Below are 25,067 nucleotides of genomic sequence, written 5' to 3' on the forward strand. Positions count from 1 at the left end.
GCCATGGTGTCTTTCAACTGCTGCTGATGAAACCGTAACGGTACCAACTGCTGCGAGCCCAATGAATAGGCATCTGATAGTATATCAGAAATGTCTTCCGTTAAATCTGTCCACATCAAGGAGGAAATATAATACCGTAACTGGAAGTAAGCAAAGTAGTGCCCTGGGGAGATCCCATACTGGTGAATCAGCGCTGCAAATGATTTAATGTGTCGCTCCTCATCCAAACTTTGGGCAAGATAAATGATACACTTTTTGGACCAAAGACCGAACACGCCAGACCCCCAGCCCGGGGGGAACGCAAGGTTATTACAGATTGAGAGTAAGGGGGAAGACCTAGACGATAAGTGGTGTCTCCAGCATAACCACCGCCACGTAGCCCTCATTGCAGCCAGTAATGGGTGGCGAAGGAAAGCCTGCCTAGGCAAACCACCCCCCGAATGTAGCAAATGACTAAAGTGAACCTCGGGGAACAATGAAGTTTCCATGGGAGTTAGAGAGAACTCTGTAGTGCCTCTAAACCAGTCATTTATGTGTTGCATTGTGCATGCCACTGTAAGAGACCGAATACTCAACAGACCCATTCATCCGCTCTCACGTGGTTTAACCAGTACACCCAGGGGAAGTCTAGGGCATTTCCCATTCCATACATAAGGCTGAATTAGTCGGCCCAACACTCTCTCATCCTTCCGCAACAAAAATAGCGGCAGTTGCTGGAACACATATAGCCACTTGGGTAACACAATCCTATTAAACAGAGCGATCCGGCCCCATAACGACAAGGGCAGAGCCTGCCATACTGCTAGCTTCTGTTTAGTCATTTCAAGCAATGGAATTACATTGGCCTTATATAAAGAAGTCAGGTCCCTAGTGAGAAATACTCTCAAATACTTCAGGGCCCTGTTTTCCCACCGCAGAGGGAACGCACCCTTCCAGGAATGCTGCAAGTCAGCCTCAAGAGCCAGAGCACACGATTTTTGCAGGTTCAAAGAGAACCCTGACAGAGCTCCAAATTTATCTATAAGTGTCAGAGCCGAGTTGAGAGAGCTCTCCGGGACGGAAAGAAGCAGCATAATATCATCCGCATATGCCAGAGCAGCTATCTCCTCAGTTCCCACCAACACTTCCCGAATTCCCTACGCGCTGTTTAATCTGCGAATCAAAGGCTCCAGGGAAATGTCGAAGAGAAAGAGCGATAAAGGGCATCCTTGTCGAGTCCCCCTCCCCACACCAAACCGGATTGACCAGCTCCCATTAACCATTATCTGTGCTCCCATCCCATCATAAAGCACCCTTAATGCTCGAAGGAACCCCTCAGGCAATCCTACCCATTCCAGCACCTGAAAAAGGTAGTCCCAATTTACCTGGTCAAAGGCCTTCACTGCGTCTAGACTCACCAATATTGCCGGATCGCCCCTAAATCTACTCTGTGCCATCGAAAGGAGAATTCGCCGTACATGGCAAACTGAGTGTCGCTTGGGGATAAACCCCACCTGAGCAGGGCAGATCAGATCAGTTATGTAAGGTAGCAACCTGTTTGCTAAGACCTTAGCCAGTATTTTGATGTCCACGTTAATCAAGGATATTGGTCGATATGACTCAGGGTCTTCCGACGGTTTGCCTGGTTTAAGCAGGAGTGATATCAATGCAGTATTCTCATACTCGGGGAACTTACCCTCTTGAATTACTGATTGATGATAATCAAACAGGCCCCCCCCCCCCCAAAGAAGCCTGCAGAATCTTGTAGAATTCCCCACAGAACCCATCCACACCTGGTGCCGAAAAAGGCCTCAACCCTTTCATCACCTGCTGCAATTCTTTAAATTGTAAGGGAGACTCAAGTACACTCACCGCCCCTTCCGCCAGCTTTGGCATCCCTGCCCGGGTCAGAAATTCACTCACCTGCAACCGAGGAGGCGGATCTTCCCATTTATATAAGTTTTCAAAGTGATCCCGCAAAATCTGCCACACTCGATCAGGTTGATTTGTTATCTTACCCTGTCTATCTCGCAGCGCTGCTATTGTATGATTGCCACCGCTGGTCTTCACCAGCCACGCCAGAAGGCCCGCCAGACGATTCCAAAATCTATGAAAATGATATTTTTGATACACTGTCTGGCGCTGTGCCTGTTCATGCAATAATGAATTAATCGCTGCTTGTAATGTCACAAATTCCTCCCCCTTATCTTTTGTCGGAGGGTTTAAAAAAGCCTGCTTTGCCCTCTGCAGCCTCCTCTGTAAGTTCATTCGCGATCCTCTTGCGTTTGGCTACCACATAGGAAATAATTTCTCCGCGCAATACTGCTTTACCTGCGCACCAAAAAAAGCTGCAGATTGGAATGGTGTTGTTCATTGTGAAGTGCATAGGATTCCAATTTATTCCGCAAGAAGCCCTGGAAATCCTGATCCTTAGCCAAGTAATTAGGAAACCTCCAACCCCCTTCAGCGCTAAACCCACTCGGGGCCTCTAACTTTATCCATGCCGGGGCATGGTCCGACACCATGGAAAAAGATAAGTTGACACAAAAATATAATCCAGTCTCACCCAGGTCTCATGAACTCGCGACCTATGTGAATAGTCCCGTTCCCCCGGGTGCAAATTCCTCCAGGCATCAACCACCGAGAGGGAGGTAGTAAAAGAATGTAATACACCCTGCCTGGTCTTCCTCGAAACCCACTGCTTCTATTCCCTGTACAGTCCTCCCCCGGGTCCAATAGAATATTCATGTCACCTGCAATAACAAGGTTGGCACCTTCATAGGGCAGGAGTTCCCTTAGCAATTTTGCGAAAAATGTTTTATCATACGGTGTGGGAGCATATACAGAGAGAAAATAAATTTCCCGCCCCTGCAACCACATTTTAAGTAGCAGATAACGTCCTAGGCGGTCCCGCAATACCACTTCCGAGATACAAGCTAACCTTTTATGAAGCAAGATTGCCACCCCTCCCCTTCGGGCCCCCGAAGAGGCCGAGTGGACCTCACCCACCCATGACCGCTTCAATTTGCTATGTTCTAGGTCAGACAGTCTAGTTTCCTGGAGACATACTATATCTGCTTTTAACCTCCCTAAATGGGAGAGAATCTTTTTACGCTTGATAGGGGAGGAAATTCCTCCCACGTTCCAGGACACTAGCTTACAGTACGACAGTGTCCACAGAGATTTAAAAGCCACAGCAATACCAGTAACCTAGTTCCGGGGTTCCATACCTTCCCTTTGAACTTTACATTATTTCTATGATTTAGTTCCAACTCAGGAAAAACTACCCATCCAATGTTCTTCGCCCTAGCCACACTCCACTCATTCCCAGTGCCCTTAATACTTTCCTCTCCCCCTCCCCCCCACCTCCCACTCCCTCCCCTGTTCACATTCACCTTGTCCTAGCACTTCAAACTGCCCCACCCTTCCCTCCTCAAACCCTTGTGACTCTCCTGCCCACCCCCCTTGTCCCCCCCACAGAAAATCCTTAAGCCTCGAGGATACAATCATCATCGAGGTAAGATCACAGACATGCTGAGGTCCCCCCCCCCCCCCCCCCCCCGCATTAACATATTCTCTCGGAATTTCCAAGACCTCCTCTGTTCAAAGTCCCAGCAAGTAGACAGAACACCAAACATACCAAAGATCCATTCGCACCATCTCCCACTGAAAGTAAGGAGCCAGGCTTCTGAGTCAGGTTGGAGAACAGGGTCCCTTCACCTCGCGGTTAAGAAAGAGGACCACTTTCCTCCATAATGTACCTTCAGGATAGCTGGATGCAGTAGCATGAAGCGCACTTTCTTCTCTACCAATGTAGTGCAGATTGGATGAAGTTTCCGCCGCTTTTCCTGAACGCTAGCCGAGTAGTCCTGAAAAATTCTAATCTGTGCCCCTTCATAGATCAGAGAGTCACGCTTCGCCCGGTAACCTTGCAATATCTCCTCCATGTGAATATAGATGTGTACTTTAATAATTACCACTCTCGGGTGATGGTTATTTTGCTGATGCCTCCCGATTCTGTGCGCTCTCTCAATGCAGAACGGTCCTCTGCTATCCGAGAGCGCAAACTCTTTTGCTAGCCACTGCTCCAGGAGAGAGCCCAAGTTTTTATCCAGAATCGTTTCAGGGAGCCCCACAAGCCTCAGATTGCTTCGCCTGGCCCTATTCTCGAGCTCATTCAACTTCTCCTCCTGAATAAGAAGCTTTGTTTTCAGGCTAGCCATCTCCGGTTCACTTTTGTCTTCCAGATTGGACAATCTTTTCTCCACCTCCGCGGTCCGACCAGCAATCTCAGCCAGCACTCCATCTAACTTCCCAAGTTGTCCTTCTAGTGAGGTGAACCGCGGTTTATTTTTATTACATTTGTACCCCGCGCTTTCCCACTCATGGCAGGCTCAATGCGGCTTACATGGGGCAATGGCGGGTTAAGTGACTTGCCCAGAGTCACAAGGAGCTGCCTGTGCCTGAAGTGGGAATCAAACTCAGTTCCTCAGTTCCCCAGGACCAAAGTCCACCACCCTAACCACTAAGTCACTCCTCCACTCCAAGCGCGGTTCCCACTGCCGGCGCTAATTGAGACAGTTGCTTCTCTGTAAATTCGGCCATGCCTCCCGAAGTGAAGGCCGCCATCTTGGAGTCCCCGCAGAGTGAACTCCCCTTCTCCTTCTCCGTTTTTGACCCCTTCTTTGCAGCACCGGTCAGCACTGGCACCAGGAATGGGCCCATGCATTTTTCCCAGAGCAAATTTTCTCCGATGGAGGATCTGATGAGGAAGTCAGAGGGTGAAAAAGCAAGCGGGGACCTTGGAGCAGTATTGAAGCGCTGCTACTGCTCCCAACGCATCACGTGATCCCTCCAATTTTACATATTATACACAAGTACTCATTTTGTACATCGGGCAATGGAGGGTTAAGTGACTTGCCCAGAGTCACAAGGAGCTACAGTGGGAATCGAGCCCAGTTCCTGGTTTTCAGGCTACTGCACTAATCATTAGGATGAAACTCCTGCAAGGCTGGAGCCTATTGCAACAATAGGGCCTGCTGCAAACAGCCATGTCAAGCAGACCACAAGATACTCCAAGGACCGAGTTGGAACCAGGGGGCTCTTGAGCCGGTTCACCACCCAGCCCTGATTTTCCAGGAGGGAAATAACTTGAGAAATGACCAACCTGGCCTCCATGGCCAAACTGGTACAAATGAGCCAGTCATCCAGATACAGATGAACCTGGACTCCTTGGCACCGGGAAGTGCACAGTCACCACCACAATTACCTTTGAAAATGTGCGGGGCACCATAACCAGGCCAAAGGGCAAAGCCCAAAACTGAAACTGCTGCCCCAATACACAGAAGCACAGATACCTCTACTGGTGAGCTGCTATAGGGATGTGGAGATGATCTTCCTGGGCCTAACGGAAGCTTAAGAACTTTCCTGGCTGCACTGACATGATAATGGAGCAGAGAGAGTCTGCATACAAAAAGTGCTGGACCATCAGACAAGTATTCCCGCCCTTGAAGCCCAGAATGGGGCAAAAAGAACCTTCTTTGGGACTACAAAATAGATGGAATACCTTCCCAGGCCATGTTCCTCCTGCGGAACAGGCTCTACTGCCCCCAGATCACACAGATGCTGCAGCATCAGCATGACTGCCTGTCACTTTAGGTCTGAGTCACAGGGAGAGACTATGAAGGTAGCCAGACTGGACATGTGAACTCCAGGAGTACAACGTACGTACATAAGCATTGCCATGCTGGGACAGACCAAGGGTCCATCGAGCCCAGCACCCTGCCACCGACAGCGGCCAAAAGAACAAGCAATTTGTCCCACCCATCCTAGAAATACTGTATTATTCTCTCATCCATTCAATAACATTCTATGGCCTTTTCCTACAGGAAGCCATCCAACCCTTTTTTGAAGTCCGCTAAGTTAACCGCCTTAACCACTTTTTCGGGCAGCAAATTCCAGAGTTTAACTACGCGTTGAGTGAAGAAAAATTTACTCCGATTCGTTTTAAATTTACCACACTGCAGCTTCATCGCATGCCCCCGTATCCTAGTATTTTTGGAAAGCGTAAACACTCCACATCGACCCGTTCCATTCCACTCATTATCTTATAGACCTCTATCATAGGAGATCACGTGGTGCAATGAGCTGAGCAGACGTGTTTTGCTGCAGCTCGAGGGCCCTCACCCCGAAATTACAATTACATAGCTTCATTAGCGCCTACAAATCAACAGCTGGCCACAGCGAGACTATATGGACAAATATATAAATAAAACCCCAGTCGGAATGGCGCTACGCACCGGGAAAAGGAGAAAGAGAAGAACAACGTGCCTACCCCGGAGTTCAAAATGGCGGGCGAACCGCTGCAGACTGACCGGGTTTTCTCAGCATCGCAACTCGAACAACTGACAACTGCGGTAGCGAAGGCCTGGCAGCCTAAGTGGGACGCTCTAGAGAATAAGATAGACGCCTACCACACCAAACTGGAAGGATTGGAGACTCACATGGAGGATCTTGCAACAAGGGTCTCGACCCTAGAAGATGATTCACATGGTTACAGCGCAGATATTCGTGAAATAAAGCAACAACTCCGGGAACACACAGATAAACTAGAAGACCTGGAAAATCGTTCCCGGAGAAACAACATACGAATTGTGGGTATCTCGGAGAATATTCCAGATAGAAATTTAGTGACATGGCTCACGGACTGGTTAACCAAGGAACTGGCACTGTCAGACTCTCTGGGGCCTTTGGTACTTGAGCGCGCGCACCGCGTGGGACGTAAAAATGATACCCAGACGAGGCCACGATTGATAGTGGCACGGATACTCAATTATCGCCACAAATTGGAAGTTTTGAACGGATTTAAGATCCGCAGAGGGGATCTAAAACACGAGGGGCGACCAGTCCTCATGTTTCAGGATTACTCCGCCGGGGTCCAGGAGCAACGGAAAAAATTTCATCAACTATGCGCAGCATTAGCGCAGAAGCAAACTCGCTTCATATTCCAATACCCAGCATTGTTGAAAGTCTCACTGCAAGGACAATGGCGCATGTTTAAAACTCCGGAGGAGGCTAAAGTTGGATTGCGGGAACATGGCATCTCTGAGGAGGACTGAGGGCAAGTTTAGCACCTGCTGTGAGACAGCGTATTAATATAATATAATTACAGTAAGTAAGGAATTACATGTTAAATGGGGGAGAGGACTCCCTGCTAATCAGGTGATCTCCAGCCGAAACCAGGCTTTGGCCCGGCAGATGGCTAAGGGTTGGATAGAGAGGGGGGAGATTAGGGGGGGGGGGGGGGAAGACTAGAGAACGGGTTAAATAAGGAAGTTAGAGGTACCAAAAGTTTGGGCAGGAGGCAAGTCGGGGTCACAAGGGTTTACAACAGGGCCAATATTAAAGGGGATAGATGGAGTGAGCGAACCTGGAGCTGGGGGGACCATGAAAAACTTTGGAGAGGGAGTAGAACCATAAAAATGAGGGGCAAAATTGATGAGGATAGCGAAATTGGACAAAATGACCACTAGAATAATATCCTGGAATGTTGGTGGTATAAGCTCCCCGATTAAAAGATCTAAGATCCTAACCACGCTAAAAAGATATAAAGCTGACATACCGTGCTTACAAGAAACACGCCTGACAGACAAAGAACACCTTAAATTACAAAATTATGGGTTAGTGAAGTGTTTGCGGCCCCTCCTCAGGGTAGGAAAGGGGAGTCGCTGTATTATTTCGAAAATGACTGCCGTATAAAGTCACAGTACTAGATAAAGGAGTCAAAGGAGATTTTATTCTATTAAGAGTATGGTTGTCAGGGAGGGATTTGTTGTTATTGGTCCTTTATGGGCCTAATAACTTTGATGCCGCGTTCTTCAAAGCTTTAACTGAGAAATGCTTGCAGAGTGGGGGAGGAGATCTGATAGTAGCGGGAGACTTTAATGCAGTAATAGACCCCCATCAGGACTGTTCCAACAATATAGCTTCTCAGTACCGAGGGACGCGGGCTCGAGAATTCCAAACTTTTAACAGAACCCTTGATCTGGTAGATCCGTGGAGGATATTACACCCCGGAGAGAGCGATTATACGCACAGATCAAGGGCTCACGGCACGTCTGTCAGGATTGATTATATCATGTTAGCCCGCTCTCTTTTTCATCTAGTCGACACAGCAGTCATTGGCCCAGAAGTAATATCCGACCGTGCTATAGTGTGGGTAGACCTCAGACTCACGCCAGACCCAGGAGGGGGGATAGGGTGGAGATACCCAGCTCATTTACACTTTGACCCCTATTTGCGGGAGCATATACAGAAAAGCTGGGGACAGTATTTAGAGCATAATAAAATCCATGTAGATACCCAACCTGAATTGTTCTGGTCAGCTTCCAAGGCTGTTTTACGAGGTGCTATAATAGCCTACTGTAGTGTCAAAAATAAAAGGAAAGCAGCCAGCATCCTGCTACTGGAGAGGCAGTTGCAAAGGGCCAAAAGAGGACATTTGCGACACCCCACGCCTGCCACCCTAGAAAAATTGAAAGCCACCCAGATAGCATTAAATAGCTTGCTGCATCAGAGGGAAATGAAATCAGCTTTGTTTTATAAGTATAAGCTGCAGAGGTTTGGAAACCGGGCAGGTAGAATGCTGGGACGTTTAATAAAAAATGCAGGTGCACCAAGGGCGGTGACCTCACTTAAAGATCCCAAGGGTAACCTCATCACAGACAGCAAAAAGATAGGGCAAGCATTTACAGAGTACTTTACAGACCTTTATCAGGCAAATTCGCCCCCCAATGAACAAAAAATACGAGAATATTTACAGCAGATAGGCCTTCCCAAGCTGACGGAGGAACAATTAGAGATCTTAAACAAACCCCTAGCTATGTCTGAGCTACAACAAGGGATTAAAACTCTAAAATTGTGGTCAGCGCCAGGCCCGGATGGGCTATCCGGGGAATACTATAAAATCTTACCAGGGGAAGCACTGGCGGCACTCCTAGAGTACTATCAGGAGGTCATTGAGGAGGGAAGTTTCCCGAGATACGCTAACACAGCGCTGATAACATTAATCCCCAAGCCAGGGAAGCCCCTCGACAAAGTAGAATCTTATAGACCAATATCCCTGTTAAATGTTGATATAAAGATACTGGCAAAAATGATGGCGGAGCGTCTGGCGCAATGCTTGCCATCGTTGATAGGCCCAGAGCAGGTGGGGTTTGTGAGAGGCCGCCAGTCAGCTCACAATGTCAGGAAAACCTTGCTGGCTATAGCGTCTAGCCAGCAAGCTGAGGTGCCCACCTTGATCTTGAGCCCAGATGCTGAAAAGGCCTTTGATCGGGTCGGGTGGGACTTCATGTTTCAAACATTAACGGTAATGGGCCTGGAGGGATGATTTATGCAAGCTGTAAGAACACTTTATGATCAACCCCGAGCGGGAGTGCTAATGAATGGCATTAGAGAATCAGAGTTCCAGATAGGTCGGGGTACAAGACAGGGCTGTCCCCTGTCCCCATTGCTGTTCCTCCTGTCCCTAGAACCCCTGATACGGACGGTCCTCGCAGCTCCAGATCTTCAGGGGATTACTTTGGCGGGTCATACCATAAAGACTTTAGCTTATGCAGATGACCTGTTGGTGGTAGTGAGGGAGCCCTCCAGAACTTTGGGGAAATTGTTAGAGATCATTGAGCACTATGGGGGATATTCAGGCTTTCGACTAAACCTGCACAAGTCTACAGCCCTCCCAGTGTTCCCGGAGGTGCGCACAACATGGCCTGGGATCTTCCCTCTGCAGTGGGCACAGACCTCTCTGAAATACCTGGGAGTGTTTATCCCCATGGACCTGTCCAAGCTCTACGAACAGAATGTGTTGCAGTTATTATGGGACACCAGCAAGCAGTTGCTAGCTTGGGGACCACTACCGCTTTCCTTGATGGGACGGATTGCTCTGGTCAACATGGTCATAGTCCCCAGGTGGCTATACACATTTCAAACTCTCCCGCTATACCTAAAGAGGACAGACGAGCGGAAGCTGATAAAAATAATGCAGACTTTTATATGGAAAAAGAAAAAGCCTCGCCTCCCTTACTCCACGCTGTGTATACCGAAAGAATATGGCGGTCTGGGACTTCTGAACATTAAGCACATGACTGTGGCCAGTGGTATGCGCCATATACAGTGGTGGAAATAAGTATTTGATCCCTTGCTGATTTTGTAAGTTTGCCCACTGACAAAGACATGAGCAGCCCATAATTGAAGGGTAGGTTATTGGTAACAGTGAGAGATAGCACATCACAAATTAAATCCGGAAAATCACATTGTGGAAAGTATATGAATTTATTTGCATTCTGCAGAGGGAAATAAGTATTTGATCCCCCACCAACCAGTAAGAGATCTGGCCCCTACAGACCAGGTAGATGCTCCAAATCAACTCGTTACCTGCATGACAGACAGCTGTCGGCAATGGTCACCTGTATGAAAGACACCTGTCCACAGACTCAGTGAATCAGTCAGACTCTAACCTCTACAAATGGCCAAGAGCAAGGAGCTGTCTAAGGATGTCAGGGACAAGATCATCCACCTGCACAAGGCTGGAATGGGCTACAAAACCATCAGTAAGACGCTGGGCGAGAAGGAGACAACTGTTGGTGCCATAGTAAGAAAATGGAAGAAGTACAAAATGACTGTCAATCGACAAAGATCTGGGGCTCACGCAAAATCTCACCTCGTGGGGTATCCTTGATCATGAGGAAGGTTAGAAATCAGCTACAACTACAAGGGGGGAACTTGTCAATGATCTCAAGGCAGCTGGGACCACTGTCACCACGAAAACCATGGTAACACATTACGACATAACGGATTGCAATCCTGCAGTGGCCCGCAAGGTCCCCCTGCTCCGGAAGGCACATGTGACGGCCCGTCTGAAGTTTGCCAGTGAACACCTGGATGATGCCGAGAGTGATTGGGAGAGAAGGTGCTGTGGTCAGATGAGACAAAAATTGAGCTCTTTGGCATGAACTCAACTCGCCGTGTTTGGAGGAAGAGAAATGCTGCCTATGACCCAAAGAACACCGTCCCCACTGTCAAGCATGGAGGTGAACTGTATGTTTTGGGGGGTGTTTCTCTGCTAAGGGCACAGGACTACTTCACCGCATCAATGGGAGAATGGATGGGGCCATGTACCGTACAATTCTGAGTGACAACCTCCTTCCCTCCGCCAGGGCCTTAAAAATGGGTCGTGGCTGGGTCTTCCAGCACGACAATGACCCAAAACATACAGCCAAGGCAACAAAGGAGTGGCTCAGGAAGAAGCACATTAGGGTCATGGAGTGGCCTAGCCAGTCACCAGACCTTAATCCCATTGAAAACTTATGGAGGGAGCTGAAGCTGCGAGTTGCCAAGCGACAGCCCAGAACTCTTAATGATTTAGAGATGATCTGCAAAGAGGAGTGGACCAAAATTCCTCCTGACATGTGTGCAAACCTCATCATCAACTACAGAAGACGTCTGACCGCTGTGCTTGCCAACAAGGGTTTTGCCATCAAGTATTAGGTCTTGTTTGCCAGAGGGATTAAATACTTATTTCCCTCTGCAGAATGCAAATAAATTCATATACTTTCCACATGTGATTTGTGATGTGCTATCTCTCACTGTTACCAATAACCTACCCTTCAATTATGGGCTGCTCATGTCTTTGTCAGTGGGCAAACTTACAAAATCAGCAAGGGATCAAATACTTATTTCCACCACTGTAAATGATTGGTTTAGAGGCACCCAAGACTACACGAACACGTCCATGGAGCTGCAGATATATCCTGAAATTCATTTCAGCAGTTACCTGCACACAAAGGGTCCCCCGATACCTTACATATTGAAAAGAACCGGAATAATGGGATCAGCAAAAACAGTATGGAAATGGATTTGCAAGCTTCATAATTTCTCGGCAAAAACCACTCCGTACCTATCAATATGTGGAAACCCAGATTTCAAGCCTGGCCTTCTTTACCCAGCGTTTCAGCGATGGAGGCGGAAAGGGATGGTGTATTATCACATGTCATCACCTTTGAGGGAAGGCTCAGGTCGTTTCAAGATCTACAGAAGGAATTTGCATTACTTCCTACAGATAAATTCCACTACCTCCAGCTGAGACACTATGTACAGTCCCTGCCATGGGAGGACCTGGCAGAGGATGTTCAGGAGGAGCTGGCTTCGGCCTTCTCTCTGGCGGCACAACAAAGGGTCCCACTTAAATTTCACTACAGACATATCAGAGACACTGCTGAAGAACTAGATTATGCTAAACTGTTGGGTATGTGGCAGCAGGACATTTCAATAGATCTGACGGTCTCTCAGTTTAAAAAACACACATCCTAACGATATGCAAACAGTCTACTTTAACCTAGCATTGGGAAACACAATATAAAGTGGCGCTCCGTTTATACATTTCCCCGAGAGGGGCCTTCCACATGGGACTCTCCTCCTGGGGGGAGTGCCCTAAGTGTGGAGGAGCTGGAGCCACACTGGGACATATGCTCTGGACTTGTGGGGGCTTAGTTCGTTTTTGGACAAACTTGATTCATTGCATTTCAAAAACCTGGAAGGCAGAGTGGAAATATGATTCTGCGCTACTACTGGGGCGCCCGAAACTTATACATCCAGTACCGGCGGGTTTTACGGCCTTTGTCCATAAGTCTATCATAGTTGCTAAACAAGTGATATTAGCAGAATGGGTGTCCCGACAAGATCCCACTTACTCCCAGTGGCGGACACGTATGATAACACTGTTGCGGTTTGAAAGATTGGGAATAGCAGACTTCAAATCCAAGGCTGGACTACAATTCCAAAACATCTGGAGCCCGTTCCTTAATACAATGTCCCCGACTGCCAGGAGTAGACTTGTAAATTATTAATGGTACCCTAGCGGTTGAGCAAGTAGAGTGGGAGGGATATGGGGGGGGGGAGGGGGGTATAGAGATAAGATGGAGGGATAGGAAGGGAAGGGAAAGGGGAGGGCGTTGGTTGGGGGGGATGTTGATAAAATCAAGTTTGTGATAATTGCGTTATTGTAATGTCATATTTCTTTATGCAATAAAAATGATTAAACATAGACCTCTATCATATCTCCCCTCAGCCGCCTTTTCTCCAGGCTGAAGAGCCCCAGCCTCTTCAGCCTCTCCTGATAGGGAAGTCGTCCCATCCCCTGCATCATCTTTGTCACCCTTCTCTGCACCTTTTCCAATTCCATTATGTCTTTTTTGAGGTGCGGCGACCAGAATTGAACATAATACTCGATACTCGAGGTGCGGTCGCACCACGGAGCGATACAATGGCAGAATAATATCCTTATTTTTGTTTTCATTCCCTTTCCTAATGATACCCAACATTCTATTTGCTTTCCTAGCTGCAGCAGCACATTGAGCAGAAGTTGTCAACGTATCATCTACGATGACACCTAGATCCCTTTCTCGGTCAGTGCATGACGTAGTTATAGTTTGGGTTCCTCTTTCCTACGCTAATCACTTTGCACTTGTTCACATTAAACGTCATCTGCCATTTAGATGCCTAGTCTACCAGTCTTGTAAGGTTCTCTTGTAGTTTTTCACAATCTTCCCACGATTTGACTACTTTGAATAACTTTGTGTCATCAGCAAATTTGATTACCTCACTAGTTATCCCCATTTCTAGGTCATTTATGAACATGTTAAAAAGCAGAGGTCCCAGCACCGATCCCTGAGGGACCCCGCTAACTATCCTTTTCCACTGCGAATATTGACCACCTCTAGAATCCATTGGTCTGAGGTGATGCGGGCCCATATCCTAGAAAACAGTCTGCCTCCCCATTGGGATCAAGGGTCCTGCCAGAGGGACCGAAGGATCCAGCTCTCTTGAAGGAATCCTGCTTGAAAGGTCGACCCTGACCCCCTCTGGGCCAAAGGGCTTAAAATGGCCTACTCCTTTGCAGCACCCCCTAGAAGCAGAGGATCTCTGCGTATCCTTCTACCTCAACTCAGCAAGGCGGAGAGGACTTGCCTTTTTCATTTCCTTCACCATATTTTCCAGGTCCTCTCCAAATAGCAAGTGCCCCCCTAAAGGGCAACTAAATCAAAAGCTTCTTGGAGGACACATCCGTGGCCCCAATGGCACTCCCCACAGCAGAAGGCAGTGAACGGAAAGCAAGGAACCAGATAGCAGAGAATATCTGTTAAAAAAGCTGTCCCGGACTCCAGGTGAGCGACCTCCACAGACTCCAGAAGCTACTGCAACCGACGCAGCATAACTCTAACCATATAACCACAGCAAATGGCAGCCTGAATGCTGGATGCCCATACCGAGAAAGCCAGGCGGAGCTGCCGCTCCACCTTATCATGAAGTTCCTTGAGGGCCAAGTCTCCTGGACGGGGCCAGCAGTCACCTTTGTGACCACTATCACCAGTGCGTCCACCTTAGGGAACACCCAATATCTCTCAACCACGTCAGGAGAGAAAGCATTCAGGTGATCGAGAACCCTGGCTCCCCAAAGGGGACCATCTGCCATCATCATATGGAAGAGGGACTTATGAAGAGGGAAATGCTTGGGGGGTGGGTGCAAGCCCTTCTAACAGTGGAACCCCCACCTCAGCATCTCTTGCCGTAGGAGACAGCTGGCAAGGCAGTCCCTCTCTACTAGAAAGGCGGATCACATGGGACCACTCCTCCTCAGAATATCCAAAGCAAAGGGCCCTTAAAATCCAAATCTGCATGGACTAGGTGTCTGAAAGGACCGCAGAGTCCTCCTCTACTTCCTCTCTCATATCAGCTCTGTGCTGCTTGGCTCCCTGTCAGTCCCCCCAGGCCCTGCTGAAGGGGGGACCAACTGTCCACCTGCAGGGCCTGCTTGACAAACTGGGTCAAGCTCTGGCACCAGAAACTACAAGGAGCTCCCAGGGGCCCCATCGGGACCCCCCCCCCAGTCAAATCCAAAGGGGGGGGAGGGGGAAGAACCCCTTACCCCACCCAATCATCAAGGGGGATGGAGAACTCTCCTGCTACTGAAAGCTAGCAGCAGGAAAAAAAAATCTGCTACCAGTCCCAATGCTTCGGCAGAGGGGGAAGAAAGGTCAGACCTCTCCTTCACCCACTGAACCATTTTCAAAGTCAGAAAAAGCCCATTGCACTGGGGACTGACAGAGCTGGAAGCTGTACTCAACTGCTGGCTCTTGTGAAACCCACAGCATCTGCCAGTCAGCATGCCCATCTTTATAGCAGGCAAGTGGGGGCTTGCCCTCTGTCTCGGCCTGCCTCGGCCCAGGGTCCTGGCACCTCCACCATTCCCCAGTTCTCTACGAGTGCTGAAGCAGGGAAATCCCTTATATGAGAGTAAAAGAGATTTCCCTGTCTTTTTTTTTTTTTTATCTACCCTGAGTTCTTAAAGCTGCAGTAGCAGCTTAAATAGACTTATTCCATTAAACAGGGACTAAGGCTAGCCAGGCCAAATTTTTTTTTGCACCTGGGGGCTGCAGGGGAGCCCAGGGGAACTACATACAAACAGGGTATACTGGCAAAGGAGTGGAGGGATGGGTACCTACACCTCTCAGGCAAAGTCCCATGGGACCAAGCCAAAGCTTCAACTGGAGGCACTAAGAAGTATGACCAGGGGGCTGCGACGCTAAGCTCCATGCTCAACCAGGTATGGTCCGGAGACCATGACCTGGAAGTGGAGTTAGGCTCAATCTCGCTGCACTGCCCAAGGAGGATTAATTCACAGGAGCGACGGCAGGAGCACAAATGTCCCATTAAATGACCTGAAACAGTAGGCGGAGCTTGTTCACCATACAAGTAATGTATTTGAGTGTATGAAGATAGCGGCGGCTGCATAGGGAAGAAATTAAACCTTCTTGGGTACAGATGGCTTCAGCCTTGTCATGTGACGCTATCAATTAAACCTCCTTGGTGCGGCTGCAGCCAGCAGAGCTAGGCCAGGAACAGGAGCTACCACCTGCTGAAGATAGAGAAAATACCTGGAATGTTCAAGGGTTCACCACAGCTTATACCAGTGATGCCACTGGTAGAATTCAGTTTTCTCTACCTCCACTTGCTGGCAGGAAAGATAACACACATTTGGGCAGAACAGTGCAGCTGACAGTAAGAAAAATTAGTTCATTGAAAATCTCAACACAAAAAAGACCAATAGGCAACAGGTACAATATCGTTTGTTTATTTTAATTGATACACTGTTTCTCTTGTAACCAAACCAAAACAGTTTACAGCATGCAAATAAAATAATTAGAACATAAAAACAAAGGAACACCATTATTCAATAGTAAAGATCAGGCACTCAAGACCAGTCATCATCAGCACAAACATTCACCGGACTCAAACCAGAGTGGCAAAAGTGAACGTATACAGACTGCACAATGGCAAGAAAACCCAACAGAACAGTACCCAGTGAACCAACTTCCATGGTTTAAGTGTTTTACAAGAAGCCCCACCCTGTGTGTGGATGACACCAGTGCAATGTTCTATTGTGGATTAAAAACTGGTTAAAAGATAGAAAACAGAGTAGGGTTAAATGGTCAGTATTTTCAATGGAGAAGGGTAGGTAGCGGAATTCCCCAGGGGTCTGTGCTGGGACTGTTGATTTTTAACATATTTATAAATGATCTAGATATGGGAGTGACTAGTGAGGTAATTAAATTTGCTGATGACACAAACCTGCTTATTTTCGAAGGAGAAGGCTGGCCATCTTCCGACACAAATCGGGAGATGGGCGGCCTTCTCCTAATGCTGGCCAAATCGGTATAATCGAAAGCAGATTTTGGCCGTTTCAACTGCTTTCCATTGCGGAGCCAGCCAAAGTTAAAGGGGGCGTTTCGGCAGGGTACGGAAGGTGGGACGGGGGCGTGGTTACAAGATGGCCGGCTTCGGCCGATAATGGAAAAAAGAAGGCCGGCTCTGATGAGCACTTGGCCGGCTTCACTTGGTCCATATATTTTTAGGACCAAGCCTCAAAAAAGTGCCCCAACTGACCAGATGACCACCGGAGGGAATCGAGGATCACCTCCCCTTACTCCCCCAGTGATCACTAACCCTCTCCCACCGAAAAAAAATATTTTAAAATTTTGTGCCAGCTTCTATGCCAGCCTCAAATGTCATACCCAGCTCCATCACAGCAGTATGCAGGTCCCTGGAGCAGTTTTTAGTGGGTACTGCAGTGGACTTCAGGCAGGCGGACCCAGGCCCATCCCCCCCTACCTGTTACACTTGTGGTGATAAATGTGAGCCCTCCAAAACCCACCCGAAACCCACTGTACCCCATGTAGGTGCCCCCCTTCACCCATAAGGGCTATGGTAGTGTTGTACAGTTGTGGGTATTGGGTTTGGGTTTTTTTGGGGGGGGCTCAGCACACAAGGTAAGGGAGCTATGCACCTGGAAGCAATTTGTGAAGTCCACTGCAGTGCCCCCTTGGGTGCCCGGTTGGTGTCCTGGCATGTGAGGGGGACCACTGCATTATAAATGCTGGCTCCTCCCACGACCAAATGGCTTGGATTTGGCTGGGTTTTAGACGGCCGCCATTAGTTTCCATCATCGACGGGAAACCACTGATGGCGATCTCTAACGCCGGCCCAAATGTTGAGATTTGGCCGGCCCTGACCGTATTATCGAAACAAAAGATGGCCGGCCATCTTGTTTCAATAATATGGTCAGGTATGCCGCTTTATGGGGCCGGCCTTAGAGATGGCCGGCCCCGTTCGATTATGCCCCTCAAAGTTATTCAAAGTCGTTAAATCGCAGGAGGATTGTGAAAAATTACAAGAGGACCATACGAGACTGGGCATCCAAATAGCAGATGACGTTTAAGTATAGGCAAGTGCAAAGTGATGCATGTGGGAAACAGGAACCCAAACAAAACTACGTGATACAAGGTTCCACATCACTGAAGGGATCTGAAACCCTCTGCTCAGTGTGCGGTGGTGGCTAAGAAAGCAAACAGAATATTATATTAGATATTATTAGGAAAGGAATGGAAAACAAAAATGAGGACGTTATAATGCCTTTGTATTGCTCCATGGTGTGACCGCACCTTGAATACTGTATGCAATTCTGGTCACCGCATCTCAAAAAAAGGTATAGTGGAATTAGAAAAGGTACAGAAGAGGGTGACGAAAATGTTAATGGGGATGGGACAACTTCCCTATCAGGAAAGGCTGAAGCGACTACAGCACTTCAGGAGGTCTTTTACTAACAATTAGCTCGAGTTATCTCCAACAGCAGGGCCCATAGGAATAAAATGGGCCCTGCTGCAGATAACTCAAGCTAACCTTTAGTGCAAGACCCCCCTTAGTTTGTAGAAAAGATGGCAGAGGGGAGATATGATGGAGTGGAACAGGTATATGTGAATCGCTTGTTTAGTCTTTCCAAAAATATTAGGACTAGGGGGCACGCAATGAAGCTACAAAGTAGTAAATTTTAAATGAATCGGAGAACATTTTTCTTCACTCAATGTGTAAATAAAGTCTGGAATTCGTTGCCAGAGTATATAGTAAAAGCAGTTAGCTTAGCGGGGTTTAAAAAAAAAAAAAAAGTAGGTCTGTATAGCTTCCATAAGCTATTATTAAAATGGACTTGGGGAAAAATCCACTGCTATATTTCTAGGATAAGCAGCATAAAATGTATTGTACTGTTTTGGGATCTTGCTGGGTACTTGTAACCTGGATTGGCCACTGTTGGAAACAGGATGCTCGGCTTGATGGACCTTCGGTCTGTCCCAGTATGGCAACACTTATGTACTTTTGAAGTCTAGAACCTTCAATCTTGAATAAGCCCTCTCATCCTCTGCCGTAATACTGAACTACACCATTCGGTGATCACCCATTGAAATGTCCGAAACACTCTCCGCATTTTTAAGTGCCAGGTTCAGAATAGCTCCATCCCACATGGGCTCCATTACCAACTGCTGCACAGTTCTTCCTGTTTAGAATCCAAAATCCCCTTGCTTCTAGATGACCCCACAATGGGGATGTCTCTATCAAAGTCCGGCATATTAAAATCACCTATCTAGGACTTCCGGTTGGGTCATGGAGGAGTGAGGTAGTGTGGGATCACTGCTCCTGATTAACCGTTATAATCTGCTATAGAAAGCCCCCCCCCCCCCCCCAGAACTGAGAAAGAAAAGCTGCCGGGATAGAGTGGGTTCTACCAGGGCGATTATTGTGCCAGGTCAGAAATGCGGATGGCGTCCAAGGTCGCGAGGAGAGACTGAGAAAAGTTATGTGCATGAGACAAAGATGGCGGATATAGGCATGCCGCCTTCCCTGACGCCAAGCTTACAATGGACAGCTCAGATTACAGCAGAGGTGAAAGCGTCTGTGGAACAAACACTTGGCTGGAAGTTACAATTAATTTTGGATAAGCTGGACGGCATGGAAGAGTGTTACACAACTTTGACGGCAGAGCTTCAAACGGTTCAGCAGCGGGTGGGGAATATCGAAGACACCATGCAAAAGGCGGCGGCACAAAAGGCGGCGGCGCAACAGCCGCGGCTCATAGCACAAATTATGGATTTGGAATTGAAAGTAGAGGACCTAGAGAACAGGCCCCGCTGCAACAACCTCCGCTTAGATGGATTGCTAGACACGCTACCTGAGAGGGACCTTCACAAGTTCCTGGAATCATGGCTCCCACAAGTGTTAACGCTAACAGACCAGGCAGGCAACCTTTGGGTGGAGAAAGCCCATAGATTGGGGCAACGGAAAGAGGGAGCTGACAGACCCCGTGGTAATCTTTAAACTGTTAAATTATGTACATACAATGGAGATATTGCAGGCCTTGCGGGCGGGAGCGCAATTGGAGTACCAAAGTGCACGAGTATTGTGTTTTCAAGATTACTCCACCAAAGTATTGGTTGCACGCAAAGCATTTGCTCCGCTGTGTTCTAAGTTGTTTGGCATAAAAATTTGTTTAAGTCTTCTCTACCTAGCGAAGCTTAAGATAGTGGACAATGGGCAAGTTCACCTGTTTGCTACAGTAGCTAAAGCACAACCATATGCGGATGGGTTACAAGCAGCATGAGAGAAGTTTTGGATCTCAGTTGCCTAATAAGGAATCCAAGGGGCACTCCGCATAGTTCTGTATAGTTCTCTGGATATGGCTGGCTTAATTCTATGTTCTTAATAAGTGGACAGGATCATTTGGAGTATCGAGATACAACAGACGGCGGTACCAATGCTGTCTGAGTGGATGAAGCAGAATTCTGTTTTTTTTTTGGCCATGGACTACTTGTCTTCATGACCTTTATAAGTGGAGGAGTGAGTGGATGAACAGGATTGTTCAGAGTATGGAGATGCAACAGACGGTAGGGGCTTTGGAGCCTCGAAGAGATGCTGAAGATTATTTTATTTATTTTTGTATTTTCTTTCTTTCTATGTGTTCTTCCCGAAATGGCAATAGAATGGGCTGAGGGACACTTGATATTGTTTTATATGCTCCATTGCTGGGGGCCCAGGGGCCCCCGGTGGACTTGTTAGAAGAATAATCGTTCCTAGCCTGGCAGGACAGAAGCATGTGGGACCTCAGTTGGGAGGAGGTGGAGGTTAAAAGGGATTTTTTTTTTTTCTTCAACTGTATTATTTACATGAAGACTGTTGAATGAAGAGCATAAAAGAGCTCACTTAAGTGTGTTTGGAGGGGGTTACTCTGGACATCCACCACAGTACCTTAAGAGATTGAAAGCAGATGTGGCGCTACTGCAGGAGACCCACTTGAATAGGACAGAGCATATGAAATTGCGGAAGGATTGGGTGGGGGAAGTATATTACGCATCATATAGCGACCGCCAGAGGGGAGTGGTTGTGCTAATAAACAAAGCTTTAGCATTTATCTTACATGAAGTCATACAAGATCCAGAGGGCAGATGGATGATAGTTACGGGTAATATACAGGGGGTTAAAACAGCATTATGCAGTTTGTATACCCCGAACATATATTCACACAAGTTTTTCACTAACTTACACTCTAATTAACAATATTGGATGACTACCCACTAATAGTGGGAGGTGATTTTAATATTATCAGCGATCCCTTTATTGATTGCCAACTCCCAAGGCCACCATTAAAAGACCACCATGCAAAGGGAGTCAACTATTTGAGCTCGGAATTGGCATTGGTAGATATATGGCGCTTGCTCCATGAGGAGGAGCGGGACTTTACCTTTTTTTCACATCCACGTAAGACCCACGCCCGCCTAGATTATATATTAGTAACAAGCAACCTATTAAATAAGACACAAGCAGCAAAAATCGGCGAAGCTGAAATATCGGATCATGTGCCAACATGGGTAGATATTAACTGGTTAGGTAAAACTAGTCCGGTACGGTGGAGTATGAATCCAGCTCTGTACCAGAGTGCAGACTTCAAAAAATATTTACAAGCAGCCTGGCTAGACTATGTAGCTGAGAATAAGGTGTAAGATGTAGGAGCCCGAATATACTGGGAGGCAGCAAAAGCGGTCCGCAGAGGGAAAATAATAGCATACACAACAGCTATTCGGAAAAAAAGGAACCAAGCTGTAATATCAGCAGGGCAGCGGTTAGGAGAAGTTCGCCGCAGATATATATCACAACGAACAGAAGAGAATAGGCACCTGTATATGGAAAGCCGGAAAGAAATGCAGACCCTGCTCAACGAGTGAGCTCTGTATAGTATTAAATTTTATAAGTATGGGCTCCATAGATGGGGGAATAGGACGGGGAAACTGTTGGCTTCCCTAGTATGGCAAAGACCAGGGAAAAACTATATAGCAAAATTGAAAGGGGCCAGGGGGGAAAACATTATTTCACAAAAGCATATACGAGAGGAATTCTCGCAGTTCTATGCATCGCTGAATGAGTCTGGCGTATTTTGCCAGCAGAGCTGTGAAGAATTTTTCCGACATGTGCAGTTGCCGCGCTTCTCAATAGAACACATGGCACAGATTAGTGCTCCAATAACCGGGAAGGAGGTACAGACGGTGATCAAAAAGCTAAAAAATGCTAAAGCTCCTGGGCCGGATGGGCTGGGGCCGGAATTTTATAAAAATACTACAAGCACACTGTATACCTTCCTTTATAGACATGTGCACGGCGCACCCCCCCCTCCCGAAACGCACCCTACCTTTCAGCGGGGGGGGGGGGGGGGCAAGCGGGAGGGCCGATCCGCCCCAGGTGCACGCGCTGGGGAGGGTGTCTGCTCGCTGCTTCCCTGCTTTCTCTGCCCCGGAACAGGAAGTAACCTATTCCGGAGCAGAAAGAGCAGGGAACCAGCGAGCCGACACCCTCCCCAGCGCGTGCACCCGGGGCGGACCGCCCCCTCCTTCCTACGCCACTGCGCTGACAACAAGTAAACATAAAATCTACAAGGACCTTTGGGAATCATACATAAGAGTGTGTGGGCAGGGTAACGAACACCCCATTAGCCATCCTGAGAATCTCTAAACCAAGAAGAAGTGCCTGGAGAAGGGAAGGAAGGGAGGGAGGGATAGGGGGGGAGGGAGGAGAGGAGGGAAAGGGCTGGAGGGGAGAACTATACTTGGAAAAAGGGGAAAAACCAGAAAGAGCAGAATGTAATCTTTTTTCTTGTAGATCTTGTACTTGTATGCTATATGGTTTGCTGCTGTAAGAAGTTATATTTAACTCTATTTCCATATTACAAAGCCATATAGAAACATTACAGAAATCGTAGAAATATTTCAATCAAATAGAATCACAAAATAACAAAGAAATTATACTCTCATTCTCCACCCACAATATCGGATTCAAGATCAAGGAACTATAAAGTCTAATATCATAACATACATTATATAATTAAATCAAGAGCAGAAGTTCCTTCAGCGGTAACAATCAGGCAGCAGTTCTAGATTGGGAAGCTACACCAACAGGGCCTTTCATCTATTCCCTACTAACCACAAATTCTTGCAATTTCTTGGGGTCAGAGAAAATGTAATTATTAGATTCAAAGGAAATACAACATCTGCTAGAAAACTTTATGAAGAAGGTAGCCCCTAGGGCTAATACCCTTGACCGGAATGTCAAGAGCTCCTTCCTTCTCAATTAAGTCTCCTTAGCCAAGTCTGGAAAAATACTAATTTTCTCCCCCATGAAAAAGTCATTTATATGATGAAAATATAACCGCAACACATTTATCTTGTCTAATTCAAGAACAAAAGAAACCAGTAAAGTTGCACGTTCTTTCTCAATAGATGTTTCCAAAAATTCTGTGAGATTCACATCCTCTTGAGGTGGCTGATCAGTATTTCTTACTTTTCTTTTTATATAATAAGTTTTTGTCACTGGTGGGTGATTTTCTACTGCTAACCCTAAAATATCCTGGAAATATTTCTTTAATAGTTCTGATGGAGACATAAAAGGTGAAACGGGAAAATTCAAAAATCTCAAATTTTTCCTGCTGTAAGAAGTTAAATGTAAAGGAATGTTATTTTCTGGTGCCAATAAAATATTAAAAAAAAAAAAAAAAAAAGAAAAAGAGGAGATTCAGTTTCTAGTGCTTCCCCAGGCCATTCATCCTGTTATTTTGGGCCTACCCTGGTTATGACAACACGCACCAAGTATTAACTGGACTACTGGTGATATCGGCAGTTGGGGTTCTCAATGTTTCGCTACATGTCTCACGCCGGTGGTGCCATCGCCAAGGACTATTGCTGCCTCCCCGGGGGGTCTTGTGCCCATGTGATGCTTCTCTCCCCAATGAATACCGTGATTTCCAAGACGTCTTTAATGCTCAGGAGGCGGACTCCCTTCCTCCACATCGCCCTTTTGACTGCCCAATTGAGCTATTCCCAGGCAAAATGCCCCCTCGGGGCTGGCTCTATACCTTCTCTCGGGAGGAATCTAAAACCATGCGGGAATATATTCAAGAAAACCTCCGTAAGGGCTTCATCAGACCCTCTTCATCCCCGGCGGGGGCAGGGTTCTTTACCAAGAAAGATGGCTCGCTGCAACCCTGCATTGACCACCGAGGTCTGAACGAAATAACCATCAAAAATCGGTATCCGCTTCCCCGCATTCCAGAACTTTTTGACCGTCTGAAAGGGGCATCTATCTTTACCAAATTAGATCTCGAAGGCCCATACAACCTAGTCTGAATTCAACATGGGGACGAATGGAAGACCGCTTTTAACACCCATGAGAGACATTTTGAGTATTTAGTTATGCCGCTTGGCCTTTGCAATGCACCTGCAATGTTTCAGGAATTCATCAATTTTATTTTTCAAGATCTTCTGTACTCCTCGGTCATAGTTTAGTTGGATGACATCCTGGTTTTCTCTACTTCTGTTAAGGATCATGTTCATCATGTGTGTACGGTCCTTCAGCGCCTCCGGAGCCACCACCTATTCGCCAAGCTGGAGAAGTGCTCGTTTCATCAACGGTTTATCCCATTCTTGGGATATATCGTGTCCTCGAATGGCCTCCAAATGGACCCCGCTAAACTCCGAGCCATCCGAGATTGGCCAGTGCCCCAGGGTCTCTGGGCCTTGCAACGATTTTTGGGCTTTGCTAACTACTTCCAGCAGTTCATCCATCGATATTCCATCATCACTGCCCCTCTCACCGCGCTGACCAAGAAGGGGGCAGATGTGAAGAACTGGACACCAGAAGCCCAAACGCCTTCACCACCCTTAAACATGCCTTTCTGTCCGCTCCTGTACTTCGAAGTTCTGATGTCAAGAAATCGTTCGTTATGGAGGTTGATGCCTCTTCCCTCGGGGCAGGGGCTTTTCTTTCTCAAGCTTCAGAGTCTGGCAAATGTCACCCCTGTTTTTTCTTCTCGAAAACTTTTCTCCGGCCGAACGAAATTATACCATCAGAGACCGGAAATTGTTGGCCCTTAAATTGGCCTTTCAAGAATGGCGCTACCTCCTGGAAGGGGTCCTGCACCCCATCACGGTAATCACAGATCACAAGATTCTCCTATACACCTTCAGGAAGCCAAGAGCTTGAAACCGTGGCAGGCATGCTGGTCATTATTCTTTGCCCGTTTTAACTTCCGATTGGTGTTCCGACCGGCCGAGAAAAATACGCAAACTGATGCCCCATCCAGGGCCTTCAACCCTTCTGAAGAA

The 25,067-nt window shown here is 47.3% G+C and overlaps 1 protein-coding gene across 1 annotated transcript in view; it reads right to left on the reverse strand.

The window, feature by feature from the left end:
- The window catches only part of TBCB (tubulin folding cofactor B), a 182,733-nt gene that overhangs the window by 81,063 nt on the left and 76,603 nt on the right, over positions 1-25,067 (reverse strand).

This window comes from Microcaecilia unicolor, chromosome 11, assembly GCF_901765095.1.
Source record: "Microcaecilia unicolor chromosome 11, aMicUni1.1, whole genome shotgun sequence".
NCBI lineage: Eukaryota > Metazoa > Chordata > Amphibia > Gymnophiona > Siphonopidae > Microcaecilia > Microcaecilia unicolor.